This window comes from Diceros bicornis, chromosome 2 (genome assembly GCF_020826845.1).
Source record: "Diceros bicornis minor isolate mBicDic1 chromosome 2, mDicBic1.mat.cur, whole genome shotgun sequence".
Taxonomy (NCBI): domain Eukaryota; kingdom Metazoa; phylum Chordata; class Mammalia; order Perissodactyla; family Rhinocerotidae; genus Diceros; species Diceros bicornis.
In genome coordinates this window covers 78,583,696-78,593,441 of record NC_080741.1, presented here as the reverse complement: position 1 = coordinate 78,593,441, position 9,746 = coordinate 78,583,696, and the positions used below count along the sequence as shown (strand labels likewise).

Below are 9,746 nucleotides of genomic sequence, written 5' to 3'. Positions count from 1 at the left end.
AGAAATTGAATTAATAACAAATAGCTTTCCAAAACAGAAAGCACCAAGCCCAGGTGAGTTCTCTGATGAATTCCGCTAAACATTTAAGCAAAAAATTATGCCAGTTCTCTATAATCTCTTTCAGAGGGTAGAAGCAGAGGGCATATTTCCTAACTCAGTGCAATAGGCCAGCATTACCCAAATTCCAAAAACCAGACAAAGACATTACAAGAAAAGAAGACTACAGACCAATATCTCTCATGAACATAGATGCAAAAATCTTCAACAAAATAATAGCAAATCAAATCCAACAATATATAAAAAGAATTATATACCATCACCAAGTGGGATTTATCCTAGGTATGCAAGGCCGATTCAACATTTGAAAATTAATTTCAACAGGCTAAAGAAGAAAAATCACATGACCATATCAATAGATGTAGAAAAAGCATTTGACAAAATCCAACACTTGTTCATGATAAAAACTCTCAGTAAACTAAGAAGAGAGGAGAACTTCCTGAACTTGATAAAGAATATCTTCAAAAAACCTACAGCTAACATTATACTTAATAGTGAGAAACTTGAAGCTTTCCCAATAAGATCAGGTAAGGATGTTCCCTCACACCACTACTTTTCAATATCATACTAGAAGTCCTAGCTAATGCAGTAAGACAAGAAAAGCAAGTGAAAAGTATACAGATTGGGAAGGGAGAAATAAAACTGTGTTTGTTTGCAAGTGACATGGTTATCTATGTAGAAAATCCAAAAGAATATACAAAACAACTCCTGGAACTAATAAGTGATTACAGCAAGGTTGCAGGTTACAAGGTTAATATACAAAAGTCAATTATTTTCCTATATATGAGCAATGAATAAGTGGAATTTGAAATAAAAAACACCATTAACACAATGTAATTTATGTTAGCATACAAAAAAATGAAATAGGTATAAATCTAACAAAGTATGTACAGTCATGTGTCACTTAGCAATGGTGTTACGATCCAAGAAATGCATCATTAGGCAATTTCATCATTGTGTGAAGATCATAGAGTGTACTTACACAAACCTAGATGGCGTAGCCCACTACACACCTAGGCTGCATGGTACTAATCCTATGGGACCACCGTCATATATGCAGTTCGTTGTTCACCGAAACGTCATTATGTGACGCACGACTGTATAAGATCTGTGTGAGGAAAACTACAAAACTCTGATGAAAGATATCAAAGAAGAACTAAGTAAATAGGAAGATATTTTATGTTCATGGATGTCAGTTCTTTCCAACTTGACCTATAGTTTCAATGCATTCCCAATAAAAATCCCGGCAAGTTATTTTGTGGATATTGATGATCTGATTCTACAGTTTGTATGGACAGGCAGAAGACCCAGAATAGCCAACACGATATTAAAGCAGAAGAACAAAGTTCTTCAAAGTCAACTGATCTTTGACAAAGAAGCAAAGACAATAGAATGGAGCAATGATAGTCTTTTCAATAAAGGGTGCTAAAACAATTGGACATCCACATGCAAAAAAATTAATCTAGACACAGATCTCTTCCCAGCTTTTTAAAATATCACCATATGGTTTAATTATAACTTAGTGGTAGAATTTAGTAAATTCCAGCAGAACATATATACTGTCATCACAAATAAGCAAATACTTTAAATTACGACAACAAGACAAAATCAGGAAACTGTACATGTTAACAAGATAATATAACCATGCATACATAGATCTGTTTATTAAACACTGAAGTAAAAGAACTAAGCCATTTTGAGTGTTCAAAGGTGTTTGATATTTTACTCTGTTCTAATGAAAGCACTTTGAATGCTTCCATGAAGACATACAACTGAATATTTAGCAGACAATTGGTCATACAACTGTATTTTTAAAAAATTGGATTAAAGTTTCTTCTTTTCTGATTGTTCAGTAGAATTCAACTTTGGTGCAAGAAAAGCTTGATGATGCAGATTTCTGTTGGTTGCTGCTGTACTGTAAAGCTTGTGTAAAGCCTGTCCCACAAGGCTGCAGCCACCTGATCTATTATAGCACTCAGCTCTCGGTATTCTCCAGAGCACTGGATGTATGTCCAGGACCACAAGATGACAAGGGTCAAATCCATTATCATATTGCATAGTCTAGCTATAACGTGCAAACCGTCGAATTTAGTCACACCAGCAATCACATATGTGATAAAAATGACAATAAATAGTGTGGCTAGTGTATGAGCTGCATGGAAGATATTTTTGCTGTCATTGTTCTTGATATACTGGATGCAGGGTTCATCTATTTTACTATCCAAACGCTACAGATAACGCCAGCTAAATTCCTCCTCAACCATCTTCTTCACCCCTCAGGATAGCTTCACAGATTCTTCCTTAAGGTCCAGATGTTTGGTCTGCAAGTCATCTGGGACCAGAAACGGTTTGTCACCACCACAATATCTTCCATTTTGCTGTTGTATGTATCCTTGGCAGTTGCCAAGGCTGCTAAATCAGTAGCTTCTGTGGTGACCTGTAACATAGATTTGGGATACAGTAATTCTTCACCTATTGATAGATCTTTATATGAGCCTTGAAGTAGTCCACCAGACCTTGGCAGGTGATTTTATTTCTATTAATCTCTTTAATATCTAGGATTTCAGGACTAAGTAGCCAAGAATAAGTGTTTTCAAGTTTTGATGAATTCATCATCTGTCTCTTTCAGTTTTCCATCAAAGTAGCTACTTTTATGCTAAAATTAGGTAGCAGAAAACAATATATTTTGGTGAAACAGGAATAGATATGTTGTGAAACATTCTGTAGTTCATGCTGTCAAACATTCATGCTGTTTCCCTGAGAACTTGAGGCACTTTTCCAAGAATTTGGTGCCACCACCAGCTCCATATGAAAATTCATATGGGGAACTCCAGTCTCAAACAAGAAGTATCAGACTCTGAAATGGCTTCAGGAATATTACCTCCATTGCCAGTCTGCCATACTCAGTGAAAAGCTGGAGGTTCTGAAAATCATCTTCTTGGACATTCTGGGATAAGTTATACACCTTTATCAGCTGATCATTGTGCTAAAGGCAAAAACTGTGGCTGAATCTCTTAAAGTTGACTGTTAACGGTTCTCTTAGAATCCATCAGTAACACAGCAACTTTTTTACCATCAGGTTTATTGATAAGGAAGACCACTCCGCATCTCATTGTGCCTTTCTATAATCTCAAATATAGTCAATTGATTCCTGGTTGTACAGGTATCTCGATATGAACTCTGTCAGGAATACTGTTCCTTTTTGAATGCTCCAGTGGCAGATATGGCGACGATCTCCTTGACTCTGAGAGCCTCCAAGAGATGCACGTGATTTAGTAGTGTTTCATCTGACTCAAAGAGACAGTCATCTTTGACAATGAGGATGTGGATTGGTCCCGCAGTGACAGAGCCTCATCGCCACCGGTCCCCAGACCACCATGGCCAAGAATCATAGGAACAGAAACAGTTGGGGTGGATTTTCAGAAAAGATACATGAATGGAGCTCAGAAGAGGAGGAGCCAGTGAAAAAGGCAGAACGTTTCACAAAAATTAACTCAAAATGGATCAAAGACCCAAATGTAACACACAAAATTATAAAAATCCTAGAAGACAACATAGGAGAAGATGTCCATGACCTTGAGTTTGGCAATGACTTTTCAGATAAAACAACAAAAGCACAATCCATGAAAGAAAGAGTTGATAAGCTGGACTTCAATAAAATACAAAATTTCTGCTCTGCAGAAGACATTGTCAAGAAAATGAAGAGACAAGTCATAGACTAGGAGAAAATATTTGCAAAAAACATATCTGATAAAGGATTGTTATCCAAATTATACAAAGAACTCTTAAAACTCAACAATAATAAATCAAACAACCTGATTAAAAAATGGGCCAAAGACCTTAACAGATACTTCACCAAAGAGGACATACAGATGACAAAGAAGCATATGAAAAGATGCTCCACATCATATATCATCAAGGAAATGCAAGTTAAAACATGTAGAGACACCACTACACACCTATTAGAATGGCCAAAATCCGGAACACTGACACCACCAAATACCGGCAAGGATGTGAGTAATAGGAACTCTCATTCATTGCTGGTGGGAATGCAAAGCAGTATAGCCACTATGGAAGATAATTTGGTAGTTTCTTATAAAACTAAACATACTCTTACTGTAGAATCCAGCAGTCATGCTCCTTGGTATTCACCCAAATGAGTTGAAAACTTATGTTCACACAAAACCTGCACATGAATGTTTACAGCAGCTCTATTTTAATTGCCAAAACTTTGAAGCAAGCTTGACACTCCTCTGTAGGTGAATGGAGAAATAATCTAGGTTCACCTAGACAATGGGATATTATTCACTGCTAAAAAGAAATGAGCTATCAAGCAATTAAAAGACACAGAAGAAACATAAATGCATATTACTAGGTGAAAGAAACCAATCTGAAAAGAAACAATTCTGTATGATACCAACTATATGACATTCTGGGAAAGGCAAAACTATGGAAACAGCAAAATGATCGGTGGTTGCCAGAGAGATTAGGGAAGAGGGAGGGATGAATAGACAGACACAGAGTATTAAAAACTTAGTGAAACTGCTCCATATGATACTCTAACAGTGGAGACATGTGACTGTGCATTTGTCTGAACCCATAGAATGCACAACACCGAGAGTGAACCCTAATGTAAACTACGGACTTGGGATAATAACGATGTGTCAACACAGATCACTTGTAATAAATGCACCTCTCTGCTGGGGGATGTTGATAATGGGAAGGCTGTGCATGTTTGTGGCCAGGGGATATATGAGAAATTTCTGTACCTTCCACTCAATTTTGCTATGAACCTAAAACTGCTCTGAAAAATAAAGTCTATTAAAAAAAATCCACCAGAAGCTAGAAGAGAGATCATGGCCTTGCCAACATATTGATTTTGGACTTCTAGTTCTAGAACTCTGAATGAATAAATATCTGTTGTTTTGAGCCACCTATTATGTGGTATTTCATTACAGTAGCCCTAGGAAATTAATAAGCATAGAATAAATTATCCAGGATAGTTTGGTAATTCTCACCTGTGAATTCATCTAGGATTATTTTTTTTTATAATTTAGGATAAGGTAGGGCTGCTGAAATGGAAAACATGTCTTTGACTACAATTTCCATTTACTTCATGTCAATGAATTTGTTCAAATTTTCCATTTCTTGCATATTTTAATGAATTTTTCATGTCATCTCTTTTCATTACATATTTATGAACATACTATTTTTAGCCTGATAATGATCTCTTCTTGTTTAATAACCCTTCTTTTAGTTTATCTCTCCTTTCACATTTTCTTATAAGCAGCAAAGAGAACCAAAGGACACTTAATACTTTGGTTGGACAGTCTGTTAGTAAGATCACTCCGTTCTTTAGGCACATTTTCTACCTTGCACATTACTGCAAGCAGCAGTATTACTAAACTCCAGCTTTCCATGAGACTTTCTTCACTTTCCTTTAAGTCTTTGTGCTCAAGGCACTTAAAGTTTTCACTAGCACTCTCCTCAAAATCTTTACAGCTTCTCCAGCTTCTGCCCACTCCTCAGTTCCAAAATCACTCTCATATTCCAGAATTTTTGTTATTTCAGCATCCCATTTCTAAAGCGCTAAGATCTGAATTTAATTATCTATTACTGCATAAAAAATAATCCCAAATTTAGTAGCTTAAAACAACGTATTTACTATTTTGCATAGCTGCTGGGGCCAGATACCTCACTTCCTAGCTATATGGCCCTCTCTATAGGCTGCTTGAGTATCCTCACAACATGGCAGCTGGCTTCCTTCAGGAAGAGCAATCTGAGAGAGGGAACCTAACCTAATCTTACAAGTGATGTATCATCACCTCTGCTGTATTCTATGGTCACACAGACCAACCCTGGTACAATGTGGGAGAAGACTATATAAGGGTCTGAATAGCAGGAGGTGGGGATCATGGGAGGTCAGTGGGGGGGATCAGTGAGGCTAGCTACTATGGTTATTATGGCATAATCTCCATCAACACAATGGAGAGTAGGCTTTGTCAAGAGTATTAACATAAAGTCTGCTTGATCTTCACCTAAGAGTGGTCAATTGAAATGGATGTATTAAGATTTATTATATCGTAGGGATTTCTATGATTTGATTTCATAGGTGATAGGTACTGGTATTAAAAAATTAATAGACAAATGATTTAAAAATGTGTATCAGTGTGAGGTTTCACCTATAATATCTTCCCAGTATCATGACCCTTGAGGACAATATTATAATGAAGCTCATTTTTGTAAGTGACATCTTCTTAATTTTGGTTTCAAATGAAGCATAAATGGGATTGAAGTGCTCATTTGGACTAATGGTGCAGTTGGGTTATTTCAATTAGAGTCACCCAGCTACTAGTGAGCTGACTGTATTATTGGAACAGTTCCTTTGAACTACTGACCAAGTCTTGCCAGGCTCAGCAGGCAACATCTAATGTGATTACCCCCTGATGTGTTACAGCAGTTAGGATGTCTATAAAACAATTTTAACAGAGCTTAGAAATACCACTTCTATAAAATGGACTGACATAAAGTTAATTCTTTAATGCATTTCATTAAGGGAAAAGTGTTTACTTTCCTCTCTGCAAACAATGCACTTGTTAATCTGGAAAGTATCACCCGAGAATGCTATTGAAATCAATAAGATCAAATAATGACAGGTACTGACAGGAACTCAACAAATTCTACTCTAAAATATATTCCCCTATTAGAGCTGCTGTAAACTATGCTTGGATTTAGCCATCCTGGCAGAAGATTTAAAAAGAAAAGACACATTCACAGCCATGTAATTAGAGGAGAATCACACCAGCAATTAGTTGTAGAGTAGGTGTTACATCTATGTTAGCATCTATTTTCAGTTATTTATGCTTTGGCTTTTTTTCTTTGTTTTTTCTTTCTGTGAGAGTTTCCAGCCAAACACCAACAGTCTGAGTTCATCTTTGATAGAATCCCAGAATGCTGGTGTTAGGAGGAAGTTTAACCTAAACTTGCCAATTCCCATTTAAGGCTTGTTTCCCTTTGAAGCCACTGATTTTCACTTCTGGAATTGATGGCTAGTCTAAACTTTAATAGCTTTAGTGGTAGAACTCATTGCCTTCTGAGGGAGCCCCCTCTACAACAAGTCAAATTGTTTCACTAGAAAGTTCTTCCTATGTTGAGACTGAGTTTATCCGCTTGAAGTTTCTACATGTTGACATAAATTCATGTTAATATTTAACATGAGTCTCATTCTTCTTCCACAAAACAATCCTTTAAATATTTGTGGTAGACCCTTTTGCATTTTTGTTGATAAGTGGAGTCACCTCATGAAGCTGAGTGATACTGTCCTCTTCTGACTTGTTTACCATCAGGTTATCATTGATTTTCCTGTGATGGGCTTGTGTTCCTGTTTTTTATTCTGTGTGCCCTTACCACATCGAGAAGGTTCTTGATTGCTGTATATTTCTAGATCGTGAGAGATTTGGCCCCGCTGCCCACTGACATGGACGGAAGTAGTCTTTCTTCTACTGAAAACTAAAGATTTCAGTAGTCCTCTCCAACAGCAGACTTCTTGACCCATGTTGACACGTGGTGGGTAGCTGAACGAAATAATCTTGACAGGCTGCATGCTCACGTAAAATTGGTGAGGGCAGACATTGATCTGCAGACTCATACAACTTCAAATCAAGAGAACAGTCCAATCAAATGTGAAGAATGTAGCTTCTTTAGGAACTGATACAGCCAGAGTAATGGTAAATTGAGAGACACGAAATTAAGAGGGGGATTCTGTAAGTCAAGAAAGTAGTATGATATGTGCACAAACATTGGGCACACAGAAGCATTTACTAAATGCTATAATTATGAGTATCCGACTAGTACTCTTTTGGAATCCAGGGGACATTAAAGTACCAGAATGAGAACCTGGGAGGTAGGGTAGCAATATGTGTTTAATTCATTCAACATTCAATCAACAGGCGTTTATTGATGCCTCGTATTGGGGCAGGCAATGTTTTGGATACAGAGTGCACTGTTTTAGGCAGTGGCACATTCACAAGCTTACACTATTAAAGCAGTACAATAATCATAAATAAGGCACAACACGCTGATTTTGAAGTTCTAAAAGAGTTTTGCATCTGGACTATTGATTTGAAAACACTTGTTACAATAATGATTATAAAAGTCTTATGGGATGGTTTTTACTGTGAACAATTTTTGTAGCTTTAAAAACACCAATGAGAAGTTGTATTTGCCAGCTCTTCTAGTGTTTGAATCCAATGAATAGACTCTAATTTATATTTTACTTGCTCTAGTTGATCTTCTTCCATGTTCTTTGCTCTATCTGAAATTTTAGGTGTCTGTGGAAGGGAAATGGGTGATACTGCCATAGAAATGCAGAGCTTTGACATATAGTCAGGCTAACACTGTCAATGAGCTTTGTAAACAGAAACTGCTGTGTGCTGAGTTTCTCAGGTACCACGGCAGTGAGGTGAGGCTCCCAGGTTCATACTGTAGAACTGAAAGCCAATCACTGAAAGAATGAGATTTTATAAGCCCCAAGTACTATCCATCAGTGGAAAGTAATCATATATTTTTAAAAGGAAAAAAAAGTCACCTTGTATACTAAGAAAGATCTTTTTATTAACAGAACTACTACGTATTATAAGCAATCGCTAAATGACGTCCTAGAATCCTCTTTCAAAAATCATATTGTAACCGACTTCCATTTCCAGAGTGATGAAGTAGACACACTTTTCCCCTTTTCCTCCTGCTAAATAAGACTAAAAACCCTGGACATTTTATACAAAACAAACATAAGTAGACTCTGAGTGGAGGGAAGAAGGCCGACTGGACTGGCTAAAGATCTTGGGCCCCAAGGGAAAAAGTGGTGGTGAATTCCTTGGGTTTTCATTTTGACTCTTAGAAGACAGACTTAGGGATAAAGAGGGAGCAACCCAGGAAGGGTGATGGGTGTAGACAAAAATGGCTCAATAAAAGCCTGTTCTGTCTAGCCAAAGGAGGAGAAAAGGGATAGCCTAGCAAGAAAGAAAACTTTCAGGTAATACTGCATTACTCTAGTCAAACACCACTGAAAAAACTCTAGTCCCACCACCACTAGCAAAAGCCAAGTGAGGAGCCTAGACCACCCTTACCAGGCTGCATTGAGGTGCTCCAACCCCCCACCAGGATGGTGTCGGAGAAGGCAGCGTAGGAAGCTGGATCTCTCATCCATGTCAGGCAGTAATGAGCTTCCCCCTCCTACTGCGGTATCAGCGAAGACCACATGTGGAACCTGGACTTCCACCCCAACCATGTGGTTAAAAAATATATATATATTGGCTGAAACTGGGAAGTTCTCCTCCTCAGACACTCATTTCCTTTGTCTTCTTTAAAAAACAATAAAGTCCTTCTGTTTTGAAAATTTTTTAATTAATTAATTGAGCCAACACTTAAAACATCAAGCAATTTTAAATAAAAAATTAATTTTTATACTCTCTTTACAACTCTAAGCCCAAATTCAGGTTGAGCTTGAGAGCATTTGCTCCTTTAGAGGGTCACGCATTCTCTAGTTAAACACAATGCCCAACACTCCCTGGGACTTCCCCACACAAATTGTAAGCATCAGTTACCATTTGACATTGAGCTTGCACTGGTTTTCCTATTGATTGCGAAGCAATATTTCTCTTACCCATATCAATCAAGAGTGGAAAAATAAT

At 37.3% G+C, this 9,746-nt stretch overlaps 1 pseudogene; it reads right to left on the bottom strand.

The window, feature by feature from the left end:
- Window positions 1-1,881: 1,881 nt before the first annotated feature.
- On the bottom strand, window positions 1,882-9,343 carry LOC131421192 (atlastin-1-like; annotated as a pseudogene).
- Window positions 9,344-9,746: the final 403 nt, after the last annotated feature.